Raw genomic sequence first — 14509 nt, 5'->3', positions numbered from 1 at the left:
AAAAAGGATAATTCCTTTTTCTAGCACTTTACTTTCTTTACTAAGTATTTAAAAATAAAACAAAGAGAGAAAGAGAAAAACAAGACGAAATTTCAATAATCCAAAAATAACCCACGTATTCAAGAGGGAGAAAAAGACAGAAAAAGAGAGAGAGAAATTATGCCTCGAAAAAATGATCCAAGAAAAGGTAACGAGGTTAAATCTCGACGATTCCCACACATTTGTGTTCCACATTTTCCCACATCCGACAAAAAGCGCATTCAGGAAAACGAACACAACACGCGTGAATTTTGAAAAGAGCCGGGTTACGACATCCTTCTCGCGATATTCTGTTAATTCCCTGTGCCTCGAATCGGCACAAAGAGTCGCATTGTGCCGCGCGTGCAACTATAAACTGTCCCTGTACGCGAGCTTCGCCCCCTCTCCTTCCCGCGGATCAACACGGTGGCGCTCTTACGTTCTCGCTCGAGGTGGCCGTTTCAGTCGTTTTGATTAAAAAACTAAAGGGTGGGGGGAGGAGGAGGAGCGAGAGAGAGAGAGAAATCGGTGTCGAATCGGGAATTGTTGCGCCCGAACCTCCGCCAGAGGCCTCCGCGTGTATTTTCGCGCGCAGAAACTATGCTCGAACAACCGCGCCACTTTGAACGCCGTGTTTGACGAGAGGGGAAATGGAGCGCGTTTGTTTCTCTCCTTTTTTTTTCCTTTTTTTTGAGGAGTTTGTTTGAAGTTGTTGGCAAGTTTGACGCTTTGATGTCCCCGTTCGGGAACCGTACGTACGATCCCGAAATTCTTCTTCGTGCTTTTCGCGGATATTTAGAGGGATATGGAAACGAGGGAGATTACGAACGTGGGGAAACGGAAACGCGAAGGAAGATTTTCAAATTTCTTTGTGTTTTATCGATGTAATATCTTGAATGGCGATCTTGGAAAGATATTTTAGAGACAAAGAGAAATAATAAAAGAAAATTACGCGTCGATGAAGGAAATGAATGAGGTTGAATTTATGTTACGAATTTATGTTATGGTCTTTTATGCTTCGCAACGGTTGTTAAACGAAATACGAATTACTTTTCATCGTTCAAGCATCGTTCATTCTACTCTCACGTTATTTTATGTATTAAATTCCTCGCGTAAAACGGTGAGGATAATGTAACTGGAAACTGTACGCACCCCTAAGCGCATAATTGTCTCGAAATTAGCAAATGAATTAATTTTGCGCGATCTTATTATTTCGAAATATTATAATTAAAAAGCGACGTCGTGTCATCACCTGTTGATCGCTCTTTTCCTTTCATCTTTTTTTTTCCTTTCTTTCTTTCTTTCTTTTTTTTTTACATAAATTGAAACGACTACTAACGAAAATACCAAACCTGATTATGATAGATACGTGACCTATTTGTTCCACTACTTAAAACACGCGCGTATTATATTAATTAAGAGTATTCAACGTTTGTTAATTTAATTTTTAACACTCGGCCTGGTTGGTGGCAATCATAATCGTATATTGCCGTGACGCGTTGAGAAAAGATACAATAATAACGCAGTCTGTAAAAATCTGACGTTAATAAAAAATATTATACGGGATCTTATCTTTCAGCTATCAAGCATCCATCGTTTCGATACATTCAATTGTTACAAATTCATCTTAGAACGACGCAATGCAAGAACGAGAGAAGAGATTTTAATCAAAAATCGATCGAGGTCAATCAGATGCGATTATGCGAGTCAAATTTCATAAAAATGCATATATATATATATATGGAGAAAAAAAAGAAATTATCATGAAATCTTTGTTCCCCTCCCCAGTGTCTCCACTCACACACTCACACACTCGGCAAGCCTCGCACACCCAATGATCGTCACACGGAATTTTTCGCTCTTGAATCGCGCTTTGCTCCCGTTATAAACCTGTCACCGGAACTAATATGACGTCGATAAAATTTCACGCGGTATGACACTCCGGCCGGATTGGTAATCATTTTCTCGGGAACTTTCAACCCTGAATACGAGTATCCTCGAAAAGCTGGTTGGCCCTGACACGGTGCAGAGGGGTGCGGAATCTCGTATCACAGCCAACGTACGAGAATGGAGAGAAGTATTAAAAAAAAAAAAAAGGCGAGAAAAAGAACGAGAGAGAGAGAGAGAGAGAGAGAGAGAGGAGAATGGTGGATAGATAGGAGAGTTTCAGCGTATGCATCCTGGCTCCATCGCGAGCATCCCTCGCTGCGAATATATGGACGAGGCTGCATGCTTCTTCGAGTGGATCCTATCAAAATACATGGCCGTTCCGCACCCTCTTTCACGCTACCATCCAAAGTGGTTTCTCCTGGAGTAAGGACTAAAATTCACTTTGTCACTGTACGGCACGAGGGAAGAATAAGGTGACGATAAGATACGAATAATAGGATAACAATCCGCTGTTTATAATGGTGGATTAAAAAAGAGAAGAGGAATTGTTTAAACGACAATATTAATAAATTTCCTTTTAATCTAAAATAAGTATTCTAACGATACGAATCTCTCTCTCTCTTTATATATATATAAAATAACATGTAATCATAATATAATCTGTCACGAATCTCCATTACCTCCAACAACCTCCAACTAACCCCTTCGACAATATCAAACACTCGTCAGTCACCCTCAAAAGTATTCCTCCTTCAACAAACGTACAAATCACCCCTCGTTTTCACCCTTCTCCTCCCCTGTCCATTGACTCGCTCGTTAAAACCAATTTCTCGAATTCGACTCATCGTTTCTATCGTCGATGAACGATTTACAATCCCTCCCTCTCTCTCCCTTGAGAGGAAGTCGAACCCTTGGCCTCCTCGAATCTTCCTCGTATCGTCCCTGCTGCGTGGCAGCTGCTCCACCACCAGTTTTATGCCGGGGCAAAGGGTGGCTAGGGGGCGCCCTCTGTCTCGAGCGGATTTTCTCGTAAAAACCGCCCTTAAAGGCGGTCTCCATGGCTCCACGGCATTAACGAAATGTCGCCGTGAATGGTGGTGGAGAAGCCTCGACCGTCTTAATGTCAATCCTCGAATGTCACGTAACCCATCCCGAAACCCGTGTTGCCCTTATCGTTTCTCTTGAGAAAGGGAGAGAGAGCTGGCGGCAATAACATTTTCGACTTTTGCACGAAGGGGTGGTCGTCGCGCAGACCTGAACAACCCACGGCAACTACTCGTTCATTTTCTTTCAGTGGCTCGTTATTGCGGCGAGTGGCCCGTTCCCGCTAATTGGATATGTATCGCCATTGTTCCGTCGCGCGACCTCTCCTTGGATCGGGTAAATGGGAAATGGCCGCGAGTTTATCCATTTTTCCTCCCCCGAAACCAACATGGCCTCCTCGACAAATAGGAAGAATTTTCTTGTCCAAATTATGTGACTGACATTAACTTCCGCTTTCAATCGAGTAAACCGAGAATCAATTTGACGAATGAGGATGTAATCGATTCAAGAATTGCGAAAATATCGGATTTTCCTCGATCGAATAAGACGAGCGGCCTGAAACTCGCAGAAGATTCGAGGAAGGAGAATTATCAGATTTAATCCGTTTCGAAACACGTAGCCGCGGATACGAATGGAGGCAAAGGAGTTGATGACGTTACACGGTCCACTCAGCCACTCCCTACGTTCGTTTCCACCGCAATAGGATTAATACGGTGCGCAACGGCTATCTACTTACGCGTGCACACACGAAATGATCGGTCGCACGCACGGGCAAAGATACGATTATGCGTCGTGGCAGGCAGGCGTGCACGTATTCAAATTCAAGTTACCGTCGCTATCTACGGGACAGCGGCTGGCCGTGGAGCGGTTAGCCGCAGACTCGATACGCACTTCCACCGATTCTCATCGGCGGTTTACGTAATCCTCTTTGAACCGGTGGACGTACTCTTTGATCAGGCTCGAAACCTGGATTTCGACGGCCATCGTAGAGAAGTTTCGATCTTATATATATATATATATATTTCTGATCTGTGATGGATAGTCTGTGACACGTCGTAGAAAGATATGGGAAAATTTGGGAGGGAAAAATAGATTATTGTCGCGGTGAAAAACGTTTCGATCACGTCGAAGAACGTACGTGGATGAAAGAAGGGGAGGGGAGGTTTTATTGGCGTTTTAAAAGGCGAGATTTTTCAGGGTCAAAACGTTATGAAAACAAATCGAGAGTTATAATCATAAGCCTTTTCACAATGTTACACGTGAGGATGTAACACGCTGGAATAATAATTCTAAAGATGGAATTTATTATTAAAATATACATTGTGTTCCGTGTAATGTTATGTCAAGTACCAATTTTAGTTTCTAAAGCGTATACAAATTAAGAATAAATAAACCGGGGCCACCATGTGGAATACTTTAAACTTACTTTACTTTCCGCTAAAAATATATAGAATATTTTTGCAAAATAAAGCGATTCGTGGAGAGGTATAAAAAGAAATTAAAAAGAGAAACGAGAGAGAATAATTTATTTCGTCCCCTTTGATATCGAACGAAAATTGTTATTGCCGAGCAGAGATTCGAATATACGGCGTATTATAACATGCTCCTCGAGCAGTCGAATTCGCCAAACGCGAAACGAAGGAAACTGAAAGCAAAACAACATAGTATATAACTGGGAACGGATTTAGCCGGTATGGCTTATGGTGCAAGCCAAGCCTAAATTTGGCACCGATTGACGCACAGGACGAGTTTTATCGCTTGAACTCGCGCCGTCACGATCGATTTTCACGTCCTCGAACACCTGCCTCGAATATCGACTTAACGGTAGCAATATCGAATAAATGGAATCCGTATTATGCGCGTAGTACAAGTACACGTATTGCTCCTCGTCTCCGAAAATAAAATTTCAATGGCCGGTTCAAAAATAAACTAACCGATTCACAAAAGTTCGAATGTTAAATTTAAACGATGCACGATTATAGAATACTTCCCCATTACTTTCCGCCTATGCTCTATAAATAATCAAACATAACCTATATAACACGTACAACGACTTAACCTATCCTATTCTTACGACTCCTAGGTTCGAAATAAACCCATTTAACCTAACCTAACCTAACATTTCCAACGTACACGCGTACCCGAGTGCACGAGTACCCGATTTTTGGGATATCTCAGAAATATCTCTGATGAAAATCGCTCCCGTGTTCTACACACGAAAATTACACGATGCAGAGGTATATATATATATATATGTAAAAGCACAATTCACCGTGAAAATCGTCTTTCGAACGAACGTTTCGCTGACGTCGTACAATCGAGCCGATCTTTTTAGTCTAGAACTTTTCGTCTTCTCGCCTGAAGGGACGTCTTTATTTCCTCGGATACTGTCGATAATTTTACGGGCCTTCGAGCCTGGCTGACATATCGGGGGTTAGGGCTGGTGGATATAACCGGAAGTATCGGCTGGCAATCTCAATACGTTCCGCTCGCGCCGTTCAAATACGTATAAATTGCGAGCGATGCGACAGTAAAATCGTAAGTGGCCGCGCGTAAAACCTTTCCTCTTCTCGATCGATTAAATTCGGATTCGTGTTCGAATATTTCGAGCGTGTTGCGTTATTGGTCGAAAAGAAATAAATCCAAGATGGATGTATATTATATTCGCGTGGAATTGAATTGAATAGGTGAGTAAAATAATTATCTATTTTTTTTTCCAAAGTGTGAACGAAACATTAAATATTCGTTGGAGATATTCCTTTTGGTTATTCGTTATTGGTGATACGATATCCGAAACGAGGAGTTGGATCATTATATTGTATTGTGTGCAATGCACAGCCTCATAATCTGGACTTAAAGTCCGGGGTTAAAATTAAACTTTAACGCGAGTGCAGACTGCGTTCGTTTGTTTTTTTTCCTCTTCTTTTTTCTTCTTTGGGTCCCTAATCCGTGCCATGAGCATGACTCGAACAAGCAAGGGATTAAAATCGTACGAATCATTATAAGATAATTAAAATATTAACAGTCGAGATGATCTTCTTGAAAATTTATTTTTTTTTTTATATTAAATTTAAATAATTTGATATTTGCACATTAACCCTGTCGACTTGTTGAATTTATTTATACCGATTATTGATAATTCGCAAAATTGGGAAATTATTGGATAAAAAGCTTCTTGCAAAATTAAACGGGAAATCAAAAAGTAATAAAGGATGATTAATTCGTTTTTAAGCTTTGTAGATGTGAACACGAGTATCGCTGTTCCCATTTAATACTTTTAAATCTTATTATATTTCCTTTTCCGGCTTGAAAGGCTCTATCTTTCCTTTGAAAATTGAAACTTGTTAAAGATAATTGTTATTAATAAAAATAAAACGGTCTCTTTGTACTGGTTGTATAAAAAAAAATGAAATCAATTTCTGGTTATTAAATACCACAACGGACAAATTAATTCATCTTTTTTTTTTTAAGCTTCGTTCGTATATAAATAAAATTTTCATTTCACATTCGAATTATTAATTTTACATTTTTTTTCCCCTACAATCTTTTAAAATTCTAGAAAAATTTAAAGACAATACGGAAAAAGATATCACAACGAATAATACATCAATAAAAATAAACATTACATCTTTCCCTTGTGAATAAAGCCAGTACAAATAAAAATTTTCCAAAAAAGAATTTTCCAATTTTCCACCACTCCCTCAATCTCATCTCATCTCGACGAAACCATCCTTTCCACCTAATCCAAGGTAAGACAACAAGTTAACTCTTGATCACACATGGCGAGATCGTTCCTCCGCCATCTCTGATATCCTTCTTCTCCCGGAAGTGGGGGGAACCCTATTTTTGCCTCTTGAATCGGCCACTCGTCCAAACAATCGGTGCTCGAGCAAGCAAACGATTTGCCACGGTTTCCACCCCTCTTTACCCTCCCTCTTCACCCTCCCTCCGTTCAAGTGGCGCGATTCCTCTTCGAGTACCCGGTCGAATCTATTTAACGGCTATTTAACCGGATGGTTAAGGGAATTTCCAGGACGGTTTGGTGATTGTCGTCGAAAATTCCGTGGGCTGATGTGTTGCTCGGTGTCCACGTGAACTGTCACCCACGTCTTATGTAAATGACCGTATAATATCTACGGTTGTATTCATGCACCCGGGATCGGTATGTATGTATGTATATACGCAAGCTTGTCGACCTCTGTTGAATATTCAGGCGGGCGTGCAAATATCGAGGGGACGTTTGAAAATAGATATTTCCATGTATCGAAGCTTAATGTCACTTTAACGCAGATGGGGCAGATGGGGGAGGTTTATCGGGGTGGAGACGTTGCGTGGGCGAATGGACGGTGTTGCAACAATGTTTTTTTTCTTTTTTTGATGTAGATACATCGATGGACCCATTGTAGATGTCGCCCCGCGTGGGAATTTATTTTCATATTAGATTTATATTTTTCATGATAAATAAAAATTTGTTTGACTTTCTTTTCGATGTGTAGGAAATTTTTTTCGTTCGGATAACTTCTTTTTACGACTCGTGTTTGTCGTTGGGTATGGTTTTCAATTTCGGGAATATACATCTCGATAAAATGTTTTTGATCAAATATTATTATTATATTTATATTTTTAACGATCGATAATTCTAGCGTTTTATTGTTATCGATGCAAATTGATCGATTCTTTTCCCACATCGTTGATAACGATTCGATTTAAAAAGAAAAATATTGACTGATAATTGGTTAATAATTTCATAAATGTAAATAATATTTCTCTTCTGTTAAATTTTGTCTAATTTTTTTACAATCTCATATCCATTAACCTAATTGCTAATAATCTAATCTAAAATCCATTCCATCAAATTACAATCCTGAAACTTGAACGTACAAGTAAACAAGAGACCCAAAGATAATTTTCATCCATAGCTTCGATAATAATTATCTTACTGGCCGTTCTAATCTCCATTTCCAGAGATTGGTCATTAAGAGCATCGAATCCATGTTTAATTCATACCGATCACGTTCGAAATCAATCGAGATCTCGATGTCCAACTATTCGGTGTTCCATCCCCACCATTGAGATGCAATGCTCCCTTTATCGTCCCTCCGAATTAATCTCTCTGACTTTCACCATTACCCCCCTTATCAATCCACGATATACATAGAGATAAGGCAAGGAAGGGATAGATTATTGCAACAGCTGCACAACATCGTGTACCATTTATCCAACCCCCTCCTCCTCCCTCCACGCTCTTTTCATCCCTCGGTGGTTTTTCACCACCGAAAAGAATTATCTATCCTCATGTTTCTTTCACCTTTAATATCTCTTCATTTCGCTTCCGGCCACATAGCAGGTGGAAAGAAGAACGGTTAAAGCGATTCCACCCACCCTAGAAGACTATGAATCGTTAATCCTCGAAATTGAGTAACATTTCCTCTCTTTCGCGCCTCCTCCTCTTCCTTCTCTTTACATTATCTCGTCTTTAAGAACAGGAATCATATCATATTCCTTGCGATTGATTTGAATTCGAAGCCTCGAAAATGGCTGCTGTTCGACGAATAAGTCAAAATTATTTTTGCGAATGTATATATACACTTTCGTGCATCAAAAAAAAAATAAAAAAAATAAAAAGAAAACGTGTCAGGCGAGAATGACACGTAACGTTGCCTTTTAACATCGTCGAAAATATTCTCGTGATGTTACACAGTTGGGATGTTAGAATTATGATCCAATGATTATTACATACATTTTTTATTTTTTCAGAATTTATTCTCTTTTCTGGAAGCATCGATCGGTCCAAGTCTCAGCAGGATGTTTAAAAAGCCATAAATGATCCGCGTTACCTGTAAGCCTCTCGATAATACCCTCAACAAAGCAAGAGTAGTTGAACGCGGGATAATTACAGTTTTTTAATTGTTTTTGCAGAATTTATTATCTTTCTCGAAACACCCGGCCAAGTCTCCCCAGGATGTTTCATTTTTCCCGCCTCGTACCCTCCTCGTTAATGAAAAAATATAATTAGCAAGCGCGAAGTCGAGACGACTGGCTGGCGGCCGTCTTAATTCGCCAGGATGTAAAGCGAGCATAATCAGCTTTTGCTGCCCTTTCACGGCAAAGTTTGCTTATGTTAGCCCGTTCGTTCGGTCCCCGGAATAACTTCGATAAACATTTTCAAACCCGCCTTTCCCCTCCACCATTCCTCAGCCTGGTTCCTCCCTTCAGAACTGGACGCCATAAGCCGTGCACGTGGAGACTCGAGACGACTGTTTCGAAAGCGATATTTTATATTGGAGAAAAGGGTTAGGGTTCTTTCGGTGAGTTCAATTCTTTCAGTGAGTTCAACGACAAGATTATCAACATTTAGAATAATAACGACGTTGGTCAACGATATCATGATTGTTTATAATTCAATAGAACAGGAAAGGCTTAAAACCTAACCTAAAAATTTCTCTGATTCGAAAAGAATTGTTTATTACCAATTTTCATTAATTCAACGATATTCGATTAATTATCATATTTCTTTTATCGTTTTTCCAAACAATAAATACTCAATCGGTTATAATGCAACATCACGTATCCAATTTAACAAGAAAGTTTTAACATAAATTAAAAATTCTTTCGAAGCGTCTATCATCGATTCGTCGTAAAATTAATCAACAATAACTCAAGAATATTCAATTAATTGTCACTCTCTTTGCTGTCCAACCAATATTATACAACATCAAAATACATTCAACATAAAAAGTTCCTAGATGAACTTTCTAGCAACAACCCAGTTTCAAATAGTACGGTTTCTCACAAAATCAAAATTCTTCGTTAAATGAATTTTCGTTAAACGATCGTAAAATGAATTCTTCGAAATATCACGCGCTCCTCGTCGTTTCAAACATCATTCAGGGTTTTTCTTTTTCCCCCTGAACCAACCTAAACCCACGATTCCACGGATGAAATTCAATGACCCGGTTGCGTAATCCACGTCTACGAATTAATGCAACGGGATACGAAAAGTCTCGGCTTCAGACCGACTTGTGCCTCGTTGCATTTCCTCCGCTCGAAAACGTGGAAAGTTGATATCGCATTTGACTTTTGTCAAAGAGCAGAAACGGTGGCTTGCCGCTATCCCGGCGAAAAGATAACACCCCACGTGGCATATCGATCGTTTTACCGGTATAATGGTTTGGGATCTTGTTTGATATCTGGCGGACGGAATATGGGCATATTTGTTTGAAGTGTGGAAGATGGTTGAGGAGGGGGGGATAGAGTCGGGATTGTAAAGTTTCGACACGTGTTTTCACGGATTTGGTGGCCTCCTTTTTTTTTTAAGATCTCGGAGATATGAGTTTCTACGTATTTGGAATACGTGGAAACCAGAGATGAGTGTATATAGCATCAATGCCTATTTTCATTTTGCAGGTTTATGGAAAATGTAAATAGTGTTTCTTTTTCTATTTCTTTTCTTTTTATTATTGAAAATTGATTAGAGGATTAAATCAAGCAAGGATAATTGTTTTAAGGAAATTAAGATCTTCGTAATGAGAATGGAGGAGCAGGAGGAATATCCCGCGAATCTGTGCGAATTTCTTGCATTAAAGAACGGATCACGTTCAACGAAAGTGAAGTTTTTATTTTACTACGAGGTTCTTCTTTATCGAGTCACGTTCTAGTGAAAGTTTCTTGCAATTAGAAGAAAAAGTTTATACCTTCGATCAATCGTCTCTTTCGCATAAAATTTACAGAAACTGTGATTAATTAACCAAAAGAAATCATATTCCAAGATTATATATAATGTTTATACGATAACAAGAAAATTTTAATTCTTTTTAAATCGAGACAAACATGTGGATGATTTTTCTTCCGTTTCTTTCATCGTTTTTCTTTATCGCAAATTACATTATTACGTAAGAATAATTGCTCGAATCTTATGGCTTCGATTCGTCGAAATAACTTGCACCGGTGTATCGGTTCGTTTGCCTGGATACCGCGCGATCAACTCTCAAATATTTGTAACAAGCTGGCCGTGCGCACGGAAACAGGATACTCGATCGACTCGTTGCGAAATATATACGCACACCTACCGGGTGTGAAACTGGTGCTGATCGATACTCGCGCCTTTCTCGATTTAAAGCAAACATAACGCGAGTCTCGAAGCGAATATTAATTTCTCTTCGAATAGGATCTGATCAAAGCGGGGGGTGAGCCCGTCCGTTGGCAACGTTTATTTCGCGATTTCTTTGACTACTAACCGGCCAAGTCGGCCAATATTTCGTACCAATTCTTTCTCTCTGTCGTTCGAAATGAAACCGAGTTTACGCGCGGTCTTGTTTGATGGGTCAAAGATTGGACAAGTTCACCGATCTATGGATTCATCTTTGGTGACGATATTCGCCAAAGTAGAAATATACAACGCAAATATCTATAAATATCTACGATACATTTGGAGGAAATCGCGAGGGGAAAATGTTGAAAAGAGTTTGAAAATTGTTGGTAAAGAAAGGAAAGAATTTTGAAAATTAAAATATTGGAAAGAAAATGATGATAAAATTAGCAAATAGAATGAACGAATAAAATTTATAAAAATTTATAAATTACATTTATAAAAAAGTTTGCAAATATTGGGACAAATTTTTTTATTATGTATACATGTTAATATATTATTGAGACATTTGTGAAGGACCGATTCTAAAATTCAAAATAAACACAAAAATTGATGTACATAAATACGAATTAAAGTTTATTTATTGAGTTATAAACACTTTGAATATAAACTGTGCGTTAGATGAAGCGAGATGGAGGTAAAGTGATACGACGCGCCACGGTGTGGCGTGGCAGTGTAACAAAGTTAAAGCTGTCTCACTCTATCTCTGTCTTCTCTCTCTCTCTCTCTCTCTCTCTCCGATAAATGCAAACTTTAATTGGTCATAGCTTAATAAATAAGCCTGTTCGATATCCAACTTTATACCAACTTTTGCATTTATTTTAATCCCTAGAATAGATCCTTTTTTGAATATTTTATATATATATAGAATAACATAAAAAAAAATGTGTAGATGTAACATAAATAATATAAAAGAGAATACAGATTGGTGTAAATAGTAATGAAATAGAATAGTGGAGAATACTGTAAATAATAGAATAAAATATTATTGAACGTTGTAAATAATAATTGAACGGAATAGTATATGGAATAACTTGAAACGATAGAAAACAATATTCGTAGAATAGAATAAAATAGAGTATTTCTATTATGAAGTTTTCTGAGCTTATTTTAAAAAGCTTAATTTCTTATTAATTTGCCTGCCAATTTCGTTAAAAAATGATGGGATAATCCCCATTATTTACGATATAATAATTTTTCTGTCAAAAATAAACATTTAATTATTATTCATCGAGTTTTCCCACTATTTTTTGATCTTTCATTTATACATACATTTTTATATATGTATATATACATATATATATGCAAAAAAATAAAAATAAAATTGATCAAAAAATTTGGACAGGAATAAAGTAACACGTGTATACTTTTGAAAAAACCTGGTGGATAAAAAATACGGTACAAAGTAACGAAATAAAATAACGAAATAAAAAAAAAAATTTGTCGCAGTTTTGAATATTTTCGTTATTTATTCAATTGCGAACACGAGGGTGTTGTCAGTATTTCATTATAAAACCAGAATGAAATAACATATTTCATCCTCCTCGTATCTATTCTACAATTCAACTCTTAAAATTAATTTTCCTTTGAATTAATGGAAATTTTAATTAAAATTTCTGCAAAGTCAATATTTTGTAATGTTTGTTTACGCCTGAATTAATGAAATTCGATTGTTTTGTTAATGTAATCAATTAAATATTTTCTTCGCTATAATTTTATGCATTCCGATAAATTGATTGTAAATTTCTCTATAATTCTTCTCGAAATTCAACAGTCACGGTTATAATTTTCACCTTAAAAAGAAGACTTAAAAAAAGATGGATCATCATTCAGAAAGGTGAGTGCCATTTAATCTTGCATTCCATTATATTCTCATTTTCCAAGGATATTGTACTAATTTTAAAATAGAAAATAACCTCTTTAAAAATTTTGTATTTTTCACATTATTTCACAATCATAAATATTACAACGATTAATTATCCCACTAATTAAAAAATTAATTAATATTACAGAACAAGTTTGCTCAAGATTTATATTTCTTCGTCGAGCAAATTATTTATAACTAGCATTATTTCACATGTGTCATAATTTCTAGACGATGTAATACGATAAAGAAATGTCGAGTGATACCAAAACGATTAAAATTTTCGTTCATTCTTTACGTAACTTCTCAGAGATTTCCATGATACACGCGTATATATCGCGGATGATGCCGAGGAAAATCGTAATAGCTGAATCCAAAGTTGCCTTAATTCCTTGAATCTGCACGTTTTGGACGCTGACTACAGCGAAATTAATTTAGAACAGTTGTAACGGGAGCCACCGGAAACTGCCACTTGAATCGCAAATTTTCGAGTTTCTCGTAAAATCTCGAGTTGCTTCCGCCGCACGAACCCGTCGAACAGAACTTATTCCGAGACACATTCGCGTCATTAGGTACGAGGACCCGAGAAAGTTGTGCACGCATGTGGCGCCCTGTTAGCATTTATATGCGTGGCATTTATACGTGTGTGTGTATTTCAAAAATTATCGAGTTGGATAGAAAAAAAAATATGAATAATAGATAAAGTATTAAATCGATGAAATTAATATCTGATTGTTTTATTTTAAAATTTTATTTTTATTTTGTTACGTAAATCCCTCTAAAAAGCAGAATGTATTCTTGAATAAATATGAAAATGGAATTCATAAAGGATGTAGTGGCTTTTCAAATATTCTGACAACAGCCTGAAAACGGGCTGTAGAAAATTTTGAACCTCTAAGAAGTTTCCAACAAGTGTGCAAAAGCGTAAAAAGCTCGAGCCACGGAAAATTAACTCGAGTTTAATTCTCTGTGGTAAAATTCACACCGTGTAATTTCAACGTTTGTATCCAATTTAAACCAACAGTATCTTTTTCGTTCTTTATTTTAATTTAGTACTTTTTTTTTTTTTTTGAATGCTTTTACATCAAAAAATGTTCACACCTAGAAGAGAAATTTCAACTTTTAATTTAATTATATTTAATTTCACTGATTATTTATTTCCAATATATGATATAACTCAATAATCTTAATATACCATTCAAATATACAATACGACGTACAAAACAAAATACAACTTACGAAAACTTACAATACAGAATACATCCTCAAGCTGATCCTAAACCTAACCTAGAAAATCCGTGGCCGCCATAAACCGCTTGAACTCGTGTCTCGAACGAGCGTTTAAGCCCGAGCACGATTCGCTCGCCACCTCTATTTCCATCGTGCAATTTCGTAATCACCGTTGTTCACGGAATGCATAATAAATCGCGGGCCAGGATCTACCGGTCGCAAGGAATGCCCATCGTGCCCCTGGGACACAGGGGCTTGCTGATTGTTCCAGTTGACATTTCCGCAGCCTCTGTGCGAATTGCGAAAGTTTTCTC

At 37.5% G+C, this 14509-nt stretch overlaps 1 long non-coding RNA gene across 1 annotated transcript in view; it reads right to left on the bottom strand.

Moving 5' to 3' along the window:
- The window catches only part of LOC133667206 (uncharacterized), a 141430-nt gene that overhangs the window by 30254 nt on the left and 96667 nt on the right, over positions 1 to 14509 (bottom strand). The window lies entirely within an intron of this gene.

The sequence above is a fragment of the Apis cerana genome, linkage group LG13 (genome assembly GCF_029169275.1).
Source record: "Apis cerana isolate GH-2021 linkage group LG13, AcerK_1.0, whole genome shotgun sequence".
Classification (NCBI taxonomy): domain Eukaryota; kingdom Metazoa; phylum Arthropoda; class Insecta; order Hymenoptera; family Apidae; genus Apis; species Apis cerana.
This window is presented reverse-complemented; position numbering and strand designations above follow the sequence as displayed.